Source organism: Etheostoma cragini, chromosome 1 (genome assembly GCF_013103735.1).
Source record: "Etheostoma cragini isolate CJK2018 chromosome 1, CSU_Ecrag_1.0, whole genome shotgun sequence".
Classification (NCBI taxonomy): domain Eukaryota; kingdom Metazoa; phylum Chordata; class Actinopteri; order Perciformes; family Percidae; genus Etheostoma; species Etheostoma cragini.
The window spans coordinates 19,413,946-19,432,467 of NC_048407.1; the positions used below are offsets into that span (position 1 = coordinate 19,413,946).

Genomic DNA, 18,522 nt, shown 5'->3' on the forward strand with positions numbered 1-18,522 from the left:
CTGTTATATAGCATTTCAGGCTCATATTGGTATTTTGTGCTTGTGCTAGAACATGTTAACATGCTTTAATGTTCAAAAATTTAATTGTTCTTTTTCTTAATTGTTAACAGCCAATGACTGCTGCACCTGAATTCACCCTCAGTGTGAGACACTGTGTTGGAGCACCTGTCTTTTAGCCCTTTTCCCGAAAAAGTCCAGTTTGCTCTGATTGACCAACATGTTCCCTGGAATCTCCGCTGCTCTCCAGATTTGTTTCATTAGTAGCAGCTGCAGCTACTGCAATGGAGTATATAACAAGGCTTGGTACTGTAAAGAATTACAAATAAAGCCTTCTATACCAAATACTACACATGCAACCCGAAACTGGGGAGAATTTAACATTGGCAGCCAAAATTAAATCTTTTACCACGTACCATGTAACTACAATAGTTAGCAGTGGACACTAATAGAATATATCAGTACCTTTTACAATTAAAATACTTTGCATACGAAACAGATTCAGAAGTAATGACCCGGAATTAGAAGATCTCATCAACATTGGCAGTTATGATGACATCTTTTACTTCCGTTAACATGTCACTACATGCATTACACTCCAGTCCATAGATGGCTGGAGAAGGCTGGCTAAGTGTAGGAGACAAAAGTGGACACCTAATGCTCGCGCCGGTTCATAGCCTTGTCTACTTATTTTTGTTCAGAAATTTTCTGATTTGACTAATCCACATATTGAATACTTTATTTTGTATGGCTAATTGTCTTTAGACTACCCAAAAAACTTTTTTTTAGGAGATAAGTCTTTTTTTATGGATAGGGAGTGAAGATGCTTGTCAATCAGTCCCCTGTCTTTGACTTATTTAACTTAACGGACACTAGATTAAATCAGAAGTATATTTCTATAGTACAATATGACAATGATAATGACAGCTAATATCAAGAAGCACAAGAAATTCAAAATCTGAATTTCTTGTGTTTGTTGATGTTAATTAATACCGATGGGTGAAATGAAATCATCAGTTTAGTCAGAAGATTTTGTGTAAGGAGTGAATTCCTTGCGGCCGGTGTGAATTATCTAGCCAGTAAGAGTGGCTATGCAAGGCTCACAATGAAACTATGACTTGGCCACATCTTTGTTACAAACTAAGATTATTAAAAATATGTCCCTTGGCAACTCATTATACCATCGGCTCAGGCTATTTTCTTCTTAAGCCTTTAATTAAATTTGAATGATTACAAAATACATAACAGTCAACCGCTACATGACTGCCAGCTAGAACAGCAGGCAGATGACTTATTTTTTTTCAACATTCTCACAGCTCCCTGGCATGCTTGTTCAATGTTGACATTTATTACTGCCTGTAGTCCCCTTATTGTCTCATTACCTATTCTTCTGTACCTTTCAGATGAGTGTATAAGTCATATCACCCCAAAATGAAATGCTTGTGACATTTACAAGGGTAGATGTCTTTTAAAAAATATAATGGTTTGGCATGCAGATGAATAGATCCAGGCCATTCTTGGGATACAAGAGCTCCTAATTATTATAAAGTAAGGTTGATTTATTTACATGTTAAACGTAACTATGAGTTTAATTAGAAGTGAAATCAGTGTGTCAACTCCACTGCCCCAATAAGGAAAGGAATTTCACAAATGACAAAGTTAGAGATTGTTTTTGTTCGTTCTTCCCACTGACTTGCTCTTAATTGATTTTTAAGCTGAACATTTTTAGTGATTGTGGTATTAGTGTGTGCTAAAAATGCAAGCAATGTCAAGGCAACTTTTCAATGGTTGTTCCTTTATCCTTTTGTGCTTGTGAGAGCTTGAAATGAAAGGAACATGGCACAAACAGCACCCCAGAACAGTGTACTTATGTGACAAACAATAAAACATTAGGTCTTCTTAAGAGGAAGCACAGTAGTTAAAGGTCCCATGTCATTGAAAAGGTCACTTTATGACGTCGTTTACCATTAATATGCGTTCCCCCAGCCTGCCTATATGGTCACCCAGTGGCTAGAAATGGCGAGAGGTGTAAACCAAGCCCTGGGTATGCTCCTCTGCCTTTCAGAAAATTAAAGCTGAGATGGTCCAATCTGGAATCTTGCTCCTTATAAGGTCATAAGGACTAAAGGTACCTCCCCTTTCTTGGCTTTGCCCGCCCAGAGAATTTGGCCTGCGATGGGAAAGAGAGAGACATCATGGCTTTCAAACGACCAAAGTGGCAGTTGGTCAAGGCCTTACCCGCCTTCCCCCCCCCAAATCCTCAATAGCTACAGACACAGAAATGGCACGTACTAAGGAAAGCTCATTGTGGGACTGGCTTCAGTGTTTGTAATTTGTTATTCTGCACCAAGGCTGAATTTTGGGAAAGAGACTTCAGATACAGTATTAGGGAACCACTAAGGCCTATATAAAAGCACCATGTCATGGGACCTTCAAGAGCAAGTTGGTGGTAGAAACAAAGCAGCATAATGTCTACATCTGGGCTTTATGGCATTCCCCTCCTTGCTGGGGAGGTGATTTTTGTAACATTGCCCCTTATGACCTCAGAAGGAGGAAGATTCCAGATGGCCTATCTGAGTTTCCATTTTCTCAAAGGCATCACCTATTATAGGTGCTATAGGTGATGACGTATTGAAGTTTACGGTAAGCCCATTGTTTCACTTCCTGGTGTTCCTGGTGTTCCAGACGCTACTCTGCTGCTCGAGCAAAACTAACTCTGCTTTAGTGTTTAAATTAGCGGCTAATTGCCTGGATTGCATTTAAATTAACTTAAATTAGTTATACTCAAGCACTTATACTTCTCTTGTAACGACTGCCTCGCTGATCCTTCAATTGTTAAAATGCTGTTAGCTACTCTAGCAACTCCTCTCCCTCTCCTTCTTTCTCTTGCTCTGTGTGTTAAATGTTTAGCTAATCCTCTGCCTCCTTTAGTCAAAACAAAATATACAAAATTTATAACATGTATTGTTATATATATGTTATAAATGTTGTATATTCACTGCTCTGGAGGCAAGGCTTAGTGAGTTTGAGGCACTGCTCCGCGCCATGGAATCAAAATCATATGCTTCTGTAGCTAGCCAGCACCCAGTAGCTTATGGTGACCAGACGTCTCCGGTTTCCGGTGACAGTCCCCGATTTTGGTGACCTGTCCCCGGCTGGATCTGTCCCCCAAAAGTCAGGTGTAGTCCTTAAATCAGACAAAGTACTTTGATATTGATAGCCTTAGTGTTACTTTCAACTCATTACTAAATTCAATTGGTTTTAGTCAGAGTGTGCATAGGGCCACTCATTGTTTTAACCCCACCCTCAACCTTGTTCTGACATATGGCATTGAAATTTAAGATTAATAGTATTTCCACAGAATCCTTTATTATCAGACCATTCTCTAATAACTTTTGAATTCTTACCACCCAACTACACTAAAGTAAATAAAAACGTCTACACTAGATGCCTAACTGACAGTGCTATAGCTAGATTTAAGGAAGATATTCCAACAGCATTTAATTTAAATCCGTTCCTTAATACAACAGAGGCCCTTTCCCTCCCAAGTTGATAAATATGTAGATGGAGCTACGACCTGCCTACAGATGACTTTAGACTCTGTTGCTCCTCTCAAAAAGAAAATGATGAAGCAAAGGAAACTAGCACCTTGGCACAACTCCCAAACTTCCAAATTAAAAACAAATCTCAAGGAAACTTCACCAAACTGGAAGAGTCTTGTTTAGATTGACAAGACAGTCTGAAAATTTATAACAAAGACCTCAGAAATGCCAGATCAGACTATTACTCATCACTAATAGACGAAAATAAGAACAACCCAAGGTTTGTTTTCAGCCCTGTAGCAGGCTGACAAATAGTCACAGCTCTATTGAGCCATCTATTCCTATAGCTCTGAGTAGTGACGACTTTATGAGTTTCTTTAATGATAAAAATGATAACAATTAGAGACAAAATTCATCACCCTTTGCCCTCAATTTCTAACAATTCACCTTTAAACGCAGTAGAAAGACCTGACATATACTTAGACTGCGTCTGTCCTATAGACCTTCAAGATTTTTTTTGTGAACAACTGTTTATTGTATTTAGACTCACACAAGTACATCATTCCGGCTACAAAATCGTAATATTTCAATAAAAAGAAAATATTACAAAAAATTCTAAAGAAAACCTAGATGCGACCCCCACCCCACCCAACCACTCCCTCAACTCTGGATCTCTATAATATTATTGCGGGACATGAGAGACCACGAAACCAACAATGTATTAACAGGTAGTGAATTACAACAATTTCTTAGCCTTATCTGCCATTGTTCGCCACCTTTGAGGGTGTCACCATAGACACACTCAAAGTTTGTATTGGCTATATTAAGTAATGAAGGAAAAACATTCGCCAGTATACGGGCGAAAACTTTTTTATTTCAGCATTAAGGATAGATAATGGTCAATAGTTCCCACATTTAGTAATGTCCTTATAGGGTATCGGCAATACAATAATCAGGGCGGCATTCATGTCATTAAAAAAGGCACCAACTTCAAAAGTTTTGTGGCCCATGGCTAAAAAGTATTGCCCCAGTTCTTCCCAAAAGGTGACATAAAACTCTGGGGGAATTCAATCCCGGAGACTTGCTTTTTTCATACCCACTAGAGCACCTCTCAACTCAGTCAGAGTGATTTGTTCCCCAAGACGATGTACATCATCTTGTTTAAGCGTAGGGTGTTCTAAGTCTTGTTAAAAGGTGTCACATTTAGTTTTATCCAGTAATACTTCAGACTTCTATAGGTCTGCATAAAAGTTTTGGAAAGCAGCATTGATATCTTTGGGAGTAGTCAGCAATTTTTGATCTGAACGGATAGCTGTAATATGGGAATATTTTTCACTTTTTTGCAGAAAAAGAGAGAGCAGGTGACTTGGCCTTGAGCCATTAAAATAATAATTCCTTCTAGCCCATTGAATTTGAAATTCAGCTCATAATCACAAAATGTTGTTTAACTTCATTCTGACTGCGTGGATTTTTTTTTTACTGTCGTTTATGGGCCATCCCATTGCTGAGCCTGTTTTAGCATTTGTACTTAATTTTCATGTGAATTAATTTTGCTCAGCCTTGATCGATTAAAGGTAGAAAGAGAACGAAATAATAATAATAATAAATGATAAAACCTCTCCTGAAAAAAAACCTCCCTCAACCCGGAGGTCTTTGCAAACTATAGACCCATTTCTAATCTTCCCTCTCTCTCCAAGATCCTTGAGAAGGTAGTCGCTAATCAGTTATGTGATTTTCTACATAGCAATAGTTTACTTGAGGACTTTCATTCAGTATTTAGAAAGCATCATAGATAGAGACGGCACTGCTAAACAAATACTTATGACCTAACTGCTGCAGACAAAGGACTTGTCTCTGTACTTGTTTTACTAGATCTTAGTGCTGCATTCAACACCACTGACGATACCATCCTGTTACAAAGACTAAAACTTTTAGTTGGCATTAAAGGAATCGCACTAAGTTGGTTTAAGTCATATTTATCCGATTGATCTCAATTTTTATGTTAACAATAAATCCTGTAAGTACGCTAAAGTTAGCCATGTTGTTCCACAAGGCTCAGTGCTTGGACCAATTCTATTCTCCTTATACTGTATAGGCAATGTAGGAAACACTAAACAAACTTTCATTGTTATGCGGATGACACCCAATTATATTTATCAATCAAGACGAAACTATTCAGTTAGCTAAACTTCATGCAAAGTGATATAAAATCCTGGATGACTTACAATTTCCTGATGTTAAATTCAACAAGTTATTACGAAGTTATTGTACTGGGCCCTAAACACCTCCAAACTTCAATATCTAGTGATATAGCTACTCTGGGTGGTATTGCCCTGGCCTCCAGCACTACTGTCAAAAATCTAGGAGTTATTTTTGATCAAGATATATCCTTTAACGGCCATGTAAAACAAACCTCAAGAACAACCTTTTTTCATCTTCATAACATTACCAAATTTAGGAACATCCTGTCTCAAAATAATGCTGAAAAACTAGTCCACGCATTTGTTACTTCCAGGCTAGACTACTGTAATTCTTTATTATCAGGATGCTCAAATAAGCCCCTTAAGAATCTCCAGCTGATCCAGAAGGCTGCAGCGCGTGTTCTGACAAGAACTAAGAAAAGAGATCATATTTCTCCTTTATTAGCTTCTCTGCATTGGCTTCCTGTAAAATACAGGATTGAATTTAAAATCCTTCTCATGACCTATAAAGCTCTAAATGGTCAAGCACCATCTTGAAGAGCTCTTAGTGCCTTATTGTCGCACTAGAACACTGCGCTCCCAGAATTCAGAGTTACTTGTTGTTCCTAGAGTCTCTAAAAGTAGAATGGGAGCCAGTAACTTCAGCTATCAGGCTCCTCTGAGCAAGGTTTCTTCCTAAAAGGGAGTTTTTCCTCGTAACTGTTGCTTGCTCTGGAAGGAACTACTAGACCTGTTGGGTCCTTGTAAATTATAAAATGTGGTCTAGACTCTAGTTATTTAATGCTAGCAATGCTAAAAAGAGGACTATAGGAATATAAGAATAAGGCTAACTTTTCAGGTGACTTGAGCAGGCTATCATCTCCATCTGCTTTGCTTGACTTTCAGATTGTAGGACTTTGTGTGAAAGAAGGGTGAATTATGAATCTGCTTCATATTTGAAATTAGTTAGAATTCTTCATTTCTCTTTGAAGCCCTGCAGAGGCAGGGTGGTGGTGGTGGGGGTGACAGGTTAATTGAGGAATAATTCCCTTCAGAATGATTGATTTTGGTGACTTGAGATGTCAGAATCCATTATAGGAAATTTAAATTTGCAATTAAAGTGGGATGTTGGGTGCAGAATTCTTTCATTTTAATTCCCCCTTGCTTCCTCCCCTGTTATTAATGTTCTGCATTAAATGTCCAGGCCCTCTGTTCTCTGATTTGGCAGTCACCCACCATCTAACAGTTTGCCAAAATGAGGCTTAATTAATGAACTCAAACATACAATAAATCAAACCGTTTTTTCTTCAGAATAGCGATGGTGGACTAGAGGGACATTTCATGAGGTGATTGAGAATACAAACCTCATCATGTTAACAAAAATAACTGAAAAAAAATGTTCAAGCTTCAACATGCAGCCTGAGATTTGTAGTTACTGCATAATTTCTTTTTCCTGTGTTTAGAACTCTTTGAAATGTTATATCTTAGTCAAATCAAACCTTGTAATCTTTTACTGCATGAACTCACTTTCACAAGACAGATTTAACTGGTAAAGGACAAATACTTTAATGTGATGCCGATAAGCAGTTGACTACTGTTGATATTTCTGCAACACTTCACCTGTTTACCCTCATATCCAAGGATTTTTTAGCTTTAGGTGATGTATGTCAACACATTTCTAATCTCAAACAAACTAGTGTGTGTCCTGTTGCACACATGATTCATCTTCACAAATTGCATTTTCAATTCAAATTATTCAATGTACACCTCAAGATGTTATCCATTATGCCCAGCTTTGTTTTTAGACACAAAAAGCATCAACATTTGGTGAAATTGTAATTTTTTTGTCAAAAACATCTTCATAATGTTTTAGTAAAGTTAATTTAAGAAAGAAAATGTTTTTAAGTCTTTTGTTTCCATTTCCTTTATTGTCATCTAATTTGTCAACTCAAACTGTATTTGGATTCAATTAGATCAAATTAAACTAAGCTGCAACACCAAGTAGTAATAGGATGAATAAGTGTGTAGAATACAGATTGTTAAATACAAATAGTCACATGTATAAATTCAAGACTTAAGACCTAAGGAAATATCAAACAAGAATGCATAGATTTAAAAAAGCATGAATTGCAGCATTAGTTGAATTTTACATGTATTATTCATAATATGGGTATGATTGAAAATACATGTACAGAGTACAGCTGATTTTTTGACATGTTAACAATAAGGCATTAACTATTGCATTAAAAAGAAAGGACTGTGAAAATTGAGGCGGTGGGGGAATAAATTCAGCATCTCTGTTTCCCTGGGAGGACTATCTGCAGCAGCAGCACATTAATGCCACTATCAGCTACTATATCACCAGTCAAAGTGACAAATGGCAGACAAGCGCCTCTCAAATATTCAGGGAGAGTGGAGTAGTGCAGGGGTGGTAATGGGTGATAGTGTTTTTCTCCATTGGACAGGAGGACGATGTAAAATTAAGGGGGGAAAAATGGTTGGAGTAAAAATAAGAATAAGCTGTGTTTGGAGACTGGGTGTTTGCATGTCTACATGACAATGTTTCAGAGAGGAGAACAAATTATTGTCTTATTGTCCTTTCTCTGCACTCCCCTCCCACACACCCCCTCATCGCCCCCATCATTCGGACAGCTGGAAACAGAATTCATCCGATTCGTTCTGCTGCTTTTCTCTCTCCCAACTGCCCCATTCCCCCCACCATTCCCCAGTTCCCCTCACTGTTGTAATAGGATCTGCAGGAATCATTCAAAGGCTAGATATAATTTACTGCTTGCCGTGCACAATTCCCCCTCCCACTCTCGCCCCCTTTCTCAATCGCACAAGGTGCCCTGCGGATGAACTAATCATACTTGAAATATTATTTCTGCTTCTTATTCCTCCATTTTATGAACAGCTCCTTTTTATGGTGCAATGGATTTAACCCCTGCCTGGTCACACTCACCCCAGTCTGTGCAGAAAGAAAGAGGGTAGGTGGTGTGGGTGGAAAGAGAAATACATAAAAACCTTTTTTGTTTTAATAATTTTTTGTTTACATGTCTTCCCTCTGTTTCAATAAATTCCTAATTTACCCAAACCTTAATTTTTCCAGGCGATGACTCCATCTTACTATAAAAAGAATTGCTTAGGAAACATGCAAGTAACACAGCCAAGAGCATCACCAACAAAACTATATAAAATAATTCCACAAGACTTCTTTTACCCATAAGCCCCTTGCTCTCTTTATGCAATCCACATATTTGGAGAAGTATCGTCTCTTCATTCATAATATATACAGCACAGTAAATGCACTCATGCATAACAGCTAGTAATAGCACATGAGCTGTGCTACTCTTTGGAAAAAGAAGAAAAAACATATTTTCAAAGATATCATCAAAATGTTCTTTCTATTTGAACTATGATGTACTGTATATCAAGATCTTCCTTCACTCTGAAAACCCCCACAGGCTCAATAAGTGTTGAGTTTAACAGTTTTTACTTAAGTCACTTGGCAGTAGGATCTGCTTGAATGCTATACAGAGAGAGACAGATCGTAGGCCAACTTCTATGAAAATCTATTGATTTTGCACTTCGTCCATTGATCTCTTGTGGGACAAGAGGCCTGGATTGGGATTAATATCCTCTAAAAGTGCATGGGACCTGGCATCATGAAAGAATTGCCTAAGCCTTTTTATTTTATTTCTTCAAACTTGGTAAATTGACAGAGAGAAGTAATCCTTGACAGGGATATAATTGTGAAAACTCTCAGCTAGGACCTTGAGATCATAGTCAAAGTCAAACAAGCTTTTGAAATGAAAAGGTTACTTAGTAAACAACAATAATGGTAGTTAATGTGTCCCAAACTGTTAAATAAAAGAAGTATTTTCAAAATTTGAAATATTTTCCCTTTAGCGGAAACATTCAACATGTAATCCTAATAAAACATGGCCCACAAAATATTGAGGGTACACGTTTTTTAATGGATTTAATAGTGGGTCATCTGCCTACATAACCTCAAACATGAAAGAAATAAGTCAGCAAGGATGCTGACATTCACAGAGCCAATTTTTGAGAATATTGGACAATATATTGAATTTTTTTTTACATTTGAAACATTGGTATTTGTATCAGCTTCAAAAGTCCAGTATCTGTCGAGCTACTAAGGTACAGATGTTGCTTACATACAGAGCTTTATTAGGCTTTTGTGCCAGTTGTAAAGCCAAAAGATTAAATCTTCCCTTTAATATTGTTTACCAGGTTTTTTATTGTAGTCTTAGTAATTCAAAAGTAGACAATACACCATGTTGATTACAGATATAATGAACCCCCCCCCCCCATGGGGTGATCTATTAGTAGCTTTAAGACAGAAGCTATCAGGATATTGTCATCATGCCCTCAGTTCTTTTCCAATCCTATTTTCTCTGTGCATTAAAGGTGGCCTGCGGAGGTAATTCTAAACTATTTCTTTTTTTGCGTTCAACACACTACTGCCACCAACTGTGTAAATCGCAAATAGTGTTAAACTTTTCCACAGGGTACCTTTTAAGCACTATTTCCTTATGCTTTATACTGTAGACAATCATTGACAATTTTAATCATAACTGTCGAGTGACTGTAGATTGGTGTCCTTGCATGACTTCATTTGTTTGTCTTTCAATTGTGCATTATATCTCTAACTTTGCTGATAAGATTTTTTTGAAGCATGGGAGTAATCATGCATCTCACAAATACATTCCCATGTCTTTAACAGTGGACTGAGATTGCCTCCATATGGCTCTCACAGACTGTTCCCCAATACACAAAATACCTTTTTTCACAGCCAACATGCATGCACAACCGGACTATGAAGAACAGAAAAACTCAGATTACAACACACGCAGGAGGAGTGTGACTTAATTCTCTGCTCAGGATGCCATTACTCTATCATATCTGATTCTTTACACAGCAAATACTTGTTTACTTCTCTGTCAATGGGAGTTATTTAACATCAATTAAAGCTCCTTTAACGTTGACTTACTACATCAACTCTTCAAGTGTTTGTCCATGTGTTTCAAACAATATCTCAGGCAGAAAAAGAAACTTTTGACTTAACTGTTGCAAAGGATGCATTGCACCCTTATTTTTCAGCAATTAAAAAAATAATTAACTACGAGTTGAGCTGTGGCATTGTTTTCTTTTTGTTAATACTTACCCCGATTGATTAAATGGAGTCTGTACATAATTAGTAGGGCTGTAACAAAATAAAATGTGAAATCACAACACTCAGACCCATGAACCTGTGGAGAAGGCTCCCGGAGTTACCCTCCTGTCCAGATCCAATGCTACCACATTTTTAAATTACTATTAAAAGGAGTTGTTTTGGTGCCTTATCCCCCTTTTGTTGGGTAAATTGGGCTGTAAAGACGTAACTGTAAAGAAGGCTAAACGCGAGGGGGGGATTCTCTTGGGAGGAGAGGACCGGTAACACTAACAGAGGTGTAACGTTACAAATGGCCGCTGTTCTGACTCGGGTGTCTGGGTCTGTTTCCCGTCTGTTCAGTAAACAGCCGTTTGCGTCCTTAGAACCGGAGTTAAGTGCTGACCGGGTTTGAATTGCTCTACTGATAGTGGCTTGCTGGGGGCTGACTGTGGATGTGTCTCCGGGACGGGGCTGTTGTCAGCTCTCATCCCGACTGAAACCCCCTCTCCAAAACAAGAAAGAATTGAGGTTTGTATGGAATTGTGGGTTGAAAATCGTGATACGAACCGAATCATGGGTTTGGTTTATCGTTACAGCCCTAACAATTAGGTTAACCACACTGTTTGCAGAAGATAGCATACCCAACCCTTTCAAGGGGTTGTCACACTGAGAAAAGTTCAACACCTATTACCTACTGCTTTATCTGTACCTTTTACACTGACATGGCATCTACTCAATGAACAGACACAAGTAATAGATTGTCTGCACTCCATTTAGACACTGACACAAAATCATGACATCACGTATTTTTTGTTGAGTACATATTGGCTCAGCAGATGGAGAGATGAAGAGAATGTGAACAAAAGAGGCAGAAGGTTATAGGTATAGAAGAAAGTAAAGAGGAAAAGAGCGATAGAAAGGCAAAGCGAGAGAGGTAGCCACAAGGAAGCTATCAGCTGTTCACTTGTACTTAGGGAGCACATTTACTTTCCATTGATTTCCAATGGTTTAGTCAATTTCCTGCCACTTTTCATTGCAAGTACATGTGATCTCAGTTTAGCTGCTTGCAGTAAAAGGAGAAAGTCCAAAATGGATATTTTAGAGTCTATAATACAACTGCTACAGACTCTGCATTTCCTGTCTGCAAAATCTAACATTAGTCTTGGCAGGTGTATATCAAGAAAAAAAAAAAAAGGCATTAAAAAAGGCATCAAGCAACATCTCATATACTATTTAGTAGAGAACGTCTTTATAAAGCAACCAGTGTAAAGCTGTTATTGTGTAACCAGCTAAATGATCACTGTAGGAAAGTGAATACAGTAAAATTAAAAATTAAAATCTCATTTCAGATCATATTACATAAAACTTGTATACCTTTATACAAAACATAACCAGTCAACAGACAGCTCACCAACAGATGTGGTGTCCAGCAGTACCCATGAATCACAAAAACTACTGTAGCTTTAACAAAAGAAATATTTTATTATTTTTTTCTTTACCTTGGATTCTGCCTCTGCTTTTTCTGAGTAGCAGTTTCTTTTGTGAGTATATTTGTGCACACAGTATACAGATTTGATCTGTATCGCATTAGTTTTTATCAATCTCCCACATCTTTTACTGTTTTTCTTCAATGCAAATACTCATTCACCTAGTTTTTATTTTGGTCTTTTTAGTTGTCTGCGTTCAGAGAGCATTGCCAACTTGATATTCAGTTTGAAATAGCACAACTCAAAGGGCATTTTTTCCCGAGCACATCTGCTTGCAAGGGAGACAGAGCCTTAACACCTGGAAGAAATAAAAGACCAACACTGAGAGAGAAAATAAGGTAGGATTATTGTTCTATGTGAGGAAGAGATTATGTTCAAAGAAAAGACAGTGAGGCATACGGCTACACTTTCACCTCAAACAACGGGACTAGAAAGCAGCCACTGATTAAAACCGAAATGAGGTGAGAAGGAACAGAAAATGAGTTGCACTTCCATGCCGAGACAAGTAAAAAAGTTGTATCTTAAATGAAAATAAAATAGACTGGAATGCTCCAAAACTCCTGTAGTACTTTCACTCAGTTATAATGTCATTATCTTACCCAAAACTAAAAAGATACTACTTTAGAAAAAGATGCATAGCATTTTCCAAATTTCAGCCGGTTTCAGCAAATTTCAATCAGCCGGTAATTTCATCAGAGTTGTAAAAAAATGAGAAGCACGTAATGTCATCTGTCCATCAAAGCAGTCCTAATTCCCTTTCTTTGGGACAGATATTTACTATAAACACCTTACTTTACACACATTTCTCTGTTGCATTCTAAAGCATAGCATAAAATGAATCCAAACTCATAGAAAATGCATTTATAATTATTTAAGAGCCAACGCATGGGACAGGACAAAACAAATAGGGGACAGGTCATGTATTGTGTGACATCCAGCCCCTATTCCCATTTGCAGGCCAACATCAAAGCACTAGGATGTAAGACATGCAAAGTAAATGTGCCTCTCCCTGGGTGTATACGGATACAATGCCCCAGCCCAGAGTATGTTGGCCCATAACATCCAGTACAACCCAAATATTCCACACAAAAAAACATTCAAACTGAGAAAAGGGAGTAAGGGACCCAACACAGTCTCTCCTTTCTCATCACTCTCTCTCGTGTTGACTGGAATGACATTAGATGCTAGTGCTTGTTTGTGCTCTAATGACAAGCAAGAGGGAACTGCTGTCTCCATGGCAACAGCCAAGGCTCAATACATCATACCTCGTTACAGTAGTCAAGCGGGGACGTTTGGTCAAAAATTTATATATCAAGGGAAGAAAAGAGGAAAAGAGTACATTGTGGGAAGACCGCCTAGCATTTGTTATATGAGTTGGATGACTGTAGCATTGAAATGGCGGCCTAATTCATTCTGCAGCAGTATAGGCAACAATTTAAATTGAATGTTTAGTGAGTATGATACGTTGAGAGTATCATGTCTATAGGAGAAAAACAATGAGAAGGACAAAGACCAAAGGGTAGGGTATGTGGAAGTGAGTGTGGATTGGGGGTAGGGCTGGGCTCGAGGCTGTATGCTGCAGATTAATTGCCTATGATTCACAACTGGAATTAAGTAAGGTTTGCAGCATAACAGATACTTTTAGTCAAACTGCTCAGATTGTGTTTGACTAACTGTTACTGTATAGGTTAGTTGTATTATTTGAACTTAACAGTATGTAAGGAATTGCGAGGCTTGGATCAAAAAAATGCAGAGTTGAGGTATTTATTGAAAAAAAGACTTACAACAAAAAGTGTCCTGAGGCAGGCAGGCACAAACGAAGATATCAAGAAGACATGACAGGGGAAAAACAACCAGAAAGGAGCCACGCAGGAAAAACCAAGACGGGAAGACGATGAACTGACCTGAGACAAAGCCCAGAGACTAACTACACAAGGTAACGAGGTTGAAACAAGGGACAGGTGACACGAGGGCTCAGGAACAGGTGAAACACATCAGGGAGGGGCAGACAATCAGGAAGGCAGGAAAACACAAAACAGGAAGTAAAACAAGACATAACAGAAGAGAGAGAGAGAGAGAGAGAGAGAGAGAGAGAGAGAGAGAGAGAGCGAGAGAGAGAGGGAAAAAAAAACAGTAGGCCACTTCACACAAAAGTGAGTTAAAGGGAGTGTGTTGCGTTAGTTTCGCCTACCCTGTCCTGTAGACCAACCACTGCTGGGTATGTCGCGACAGACACGCAGTTCAAACTTGGAGTAGGCCCTTTGGGTTTCCCCTAAAACGATCTGGTAAAAAAATGACTGTTTGATTTCCCAATATGAAAAGTTATATTATAAAACATGAAACTGCATTTTGGCTCACAAGATAAGCCATCTTGAGTGACAGCCATTTTAATAGCCAGATAGATTAAATCAAATAGAAATCTGCCTTACCACAAATTTCTCACATTCTCATGAATTGACTACCTTTGCCTGCTTGTTCATATGGTAGACACTGTGATTGCGTCGTATTCATGTGGGAATAATTAGTAATTCACTCACTCGATAAAAAGAACTCAGTAGGACCCTGTTAGATTTAATTATGCGATAATCTGAGGACGACCATAGTCAGTGATGATAAAAGAGTCATTCCTATTTGTATGTAATCAATGTTTAATATTTAGCATTCAACAAGCTCTTATGGAGAAGGCTTTAATGAGGACTTATCTTCACTTGAGTCCCTCTTCACCATTTTTAGCTCTCTCTTCAACTGACATTTAATGGCCTCCTGTAGAAGACAGTAGAGGGGCAGACTGATTCTCCCACAATGTCTGCATGGATCTTTGAAATATGTTCTAAGAGGGCTCCTGTAAAGGGTTAAATTGTTGATGTTAAATGGAATGTTGGATTCTGCTAGCTGCCTGCTAATTATTTTCGTAATTACAGCAGAGCTTTGCAAGCCTGTCTGTTCCAATTAGAAACACTTCTGCGGCCAGTCTGCTTGACCTTTCTTTTAAAACTTTTCTATTTTAAATAACTGACAGATACAAAGGGCTAAATGCTCAAAATAGTTGTTCTGAATGGTCAAATTATCATGTTTATGAATACCACAGAGACAACCATTTGCACATAATTCAAGCAAAATATTGACGTTCAGCCCACATTTTCACATTTATGAATACAAAGTGGTTTTTATGAGGGGAAAAAAGGTGCAAACACAGGTGCACCACTTGGTAGATGTGCAACGCAAACAACTTAAGCTTAAACTTAACATAGTTATTGCTATGTATATCTTTTACATACAGTATGTGCGTGATATGGAGGGAGAAATTGGACTGTGGCCCAGTCAGTTTTCAACAGTGGTAGTGTGCCCTCCCTCTCAGTGAGAGGAGCTCTCTGACTGAGTGAGGAGTGTCTCAGGCATCCACAGCACACCTGGTCTACATTATCTCTCCGTTTCACAGGCTTGCACCCCCTAACAGGGCAGCCTGGGAATGGGCCTGGCTCTTTCATCTTCCCATCATTATAGCAGCCAGCCCAGGGTCAGGGCCCAGTCTGACAGGCATTCCAGCAGCAATACATGACAACCGATTTTGGTTAAGGTTTGAAAAAAAAATAAAAAATACAAAACCCAAGTCAGAGAAGTATTACTAGGAACAAGTCTCAAAGTAATTATTGTATTGAGAATTATTATTAGTAGTAGTATTATTATTGAGAGTTGACATTCTCCCCAAAGCTATGTAAAATATGAGGCTGCACCTCAAAGCCTTGCCTACCGCTTCCTCAACAGCATCACCTTCCCTCACCTGTGCCTCCTTTGTGTCACATGTACTCTGTCTCGCTGAAACATACATAGATACACACGTATTCTACTGTTTACTGACAAACACACAGAAAACACTACAAATCTTCCAATGTGAAAGTGTAGTGTGTAGTGATAGAACACTGATTGTTAGGCTTATTCTGTAGCTTATCACTCTTAAATCTTGTCCGCAGAGGGACATTCGAAGACAGATCAAGGAGAAGCCAAATTCTTTCCCTTTTTTTAAACTGTTAAATCAATTTAACAGACCCCTTCAGACAATCTGTGAAACACATTTATGGAAAAAGGATACACCACCTGATGGTTCGGGTCTGACATGGTCCACCCATTATCATTTTGCATATGCGAAGAAAATGAGGTGTGATAATTGATCTCTCATGTACTACAGCTCACTCTCTCACGACACTATCAGCACAGCTTCATGTAAAGGCTGAAGCAGAGCTCAGCCAAAGCCTTTTTAAAGCATCATCACTTTGAGGTTACAGAAATGACACCATGAGAAGCACTTTGAAGTGAAGTAAAATGATCCCTTGTTTCTACCCCCACAAATGATTTATTAAGGGGAAAAATAGGGGGAACAAGGAAAGAAAAAGGGCAGATGAAGGATAGAGAAGGACAAACACATTCCCAGCACATATTCTCTTCATTACGAGTGAGTGGGGGGAGCCGATCATTCAATTACTGACTGCCGTCACAAGCTAATATTCCTGCCTGTCAGGGCCCATTCTGGCTCAGTTTTGGTCAGAGTTCTTCTGATGGACCTCATTTCCTGTTAAACAGAACCAGAAGGTGCTGTGAAAATGGTGACACCTGATCCTGTGTTCAGTAGACGGGAAATGCTCCGGCAAGGCCCAGAGCCTGCCAAGACACCCGCCACACCTACCCCAGCATGAGTCCTATGCGGGTGGGAAGACAGCGAGGTAGAGTTTAGGCAGTAGGGTTTCTAGGCCACTCACTTAACAAACACAGGTGGGGGCTAACACTGATATGTATATTTTTTTTCTGGGCATACAATATGAAGTGATGTGAGGATGTGTCAACCCACTTTGATCAGGAAACGGAAGGCTGTAATTCAAAAGAATCTGAGTTCTGCCTTTTAAATTTTTCATCCCTTTAATCTTCAATCACCAATCACTGAGTCACAGATTAGATTGAATTAGTTTGACCTGTCCTCAAGGCTGTAGCATAATTTGCCTTTGACATTGATAGGGAAGGAAGACAATGTGGCCAGAGAGGTGTATGTGGGGATGGAAACAGGGGGGAGCAGTTGGGTATGTGATGTGGAAAGAAGGACTATGTGGCTTTTAGGCTTGGTGGTGAAATTCCTATTCTTCACGGTCATCTATGTTATTTCACCACCACTGTCAGAGGTTAACCCTTGACAGTGGCAGTGCAAGCTGCTCATGTGCAAAACAGACCAGCTTAGCTAGGTCTTTCATTGGCTTAGTTGCAAATATATTCAGGATGTGCACAGTATCTGCTGGTGACACACTCCAATTTGTTACTTCAATGCGGTTCAGAACAGTTTACACCCAATTCTACTTTAAATATGTTCCTAAAGCCTTCAACCCTTTTAGTATGAGTGACAATGCTTGGCTTAAAGTCTACACTCTTTTTACTTTGCAGTTCATCATCAAATGTATCCTCATACCGGATGATGTTGATAGACATAAGGTACTTTATTGCACCACATATTTGGGTATTTGTGAACACTGTGTTATAGGTCACATTGGCAGGGACACATTGGCAGACACTTAGATGGAGGCAGGGTGCCCTGACTATCTGTGTAGAATTGAATGCTGGGATGTGTGGTAGTGTGGTTTCCCTTACAGCTTCTGCTCCTCATTTTCTGCATTTGTGGTGTTAAATGGTAATACCAACCTTAAGCCAAACAACCAAGACAGAGCTATGTTTTTTATTTAAAACAAGGCCCAAGATAACATAGCACAACCACGGCTTTTGTAGTCATTTTGACGAGAATCATCCAACATTTGCACCATTTTGTCCCTGCAAAGTTTGAAAGCTGATCCTAAAGAGCTTTGGAAACTCCAACAAGCCATTATCCAAGCAAGAACTTTGGCATGTTAACACCACCCAGCTTGTGTCAGTGTGTACAACAGAGCCTGTGATATTCTATACAACAGAGCTGTGCTTGTCTTCTGTACCACCAAAGAGAACATTCTGGGGTATGTTGGGGGCTACTTGGGATATGTAAAAGGTTGACTGGTCGAAAGAGACAGATGACTCTAGGAAGCTGTCAGCTCCACCTCTGACTGAAATGACTGAGTTAGTGAGGTGCATTGAGAATGATAATTAAATATGGGGCCAAAGATTGGCATGTT

General features: G+C 38.9%; 2 long non-coding RNA genes across 2 annotated transcripts; one reads left to right on the forward strand and one right to left on the reverse strand.

The window, feature by feature from the left end:
• Window positions 1-1,968: 1,968 nt before the first annotated feature.
• LOC117949129 lies at window positions 1,969-12,716 on the reverse strand. The gene is made up of 3 exons (XR_004657629.1): window positions 12,705-12,716; window positions 4,188-4,194; window positions 1,969-2,167 (listed from the first exon to the last, which is right to left on the reverse strand). It is a non-coding gene; the product is annotated as an uncharacterized LOC117949129 (long non-coding RNA).
• Window positions 2,680-12,827, forward strand: LOC117949124. Its single transcript, XR_004657628.1, has 3 exons — window positions 2,680-2,802; window positions 6,282-6,287; window positions 12,818-12,827. It is a non-coding gene; the product is annotated as an uncharacterized LOC117949124 (long non-coding RNA).
• Window positions 12,828-18,522: the final 5,695 nt, after the last annotated feature.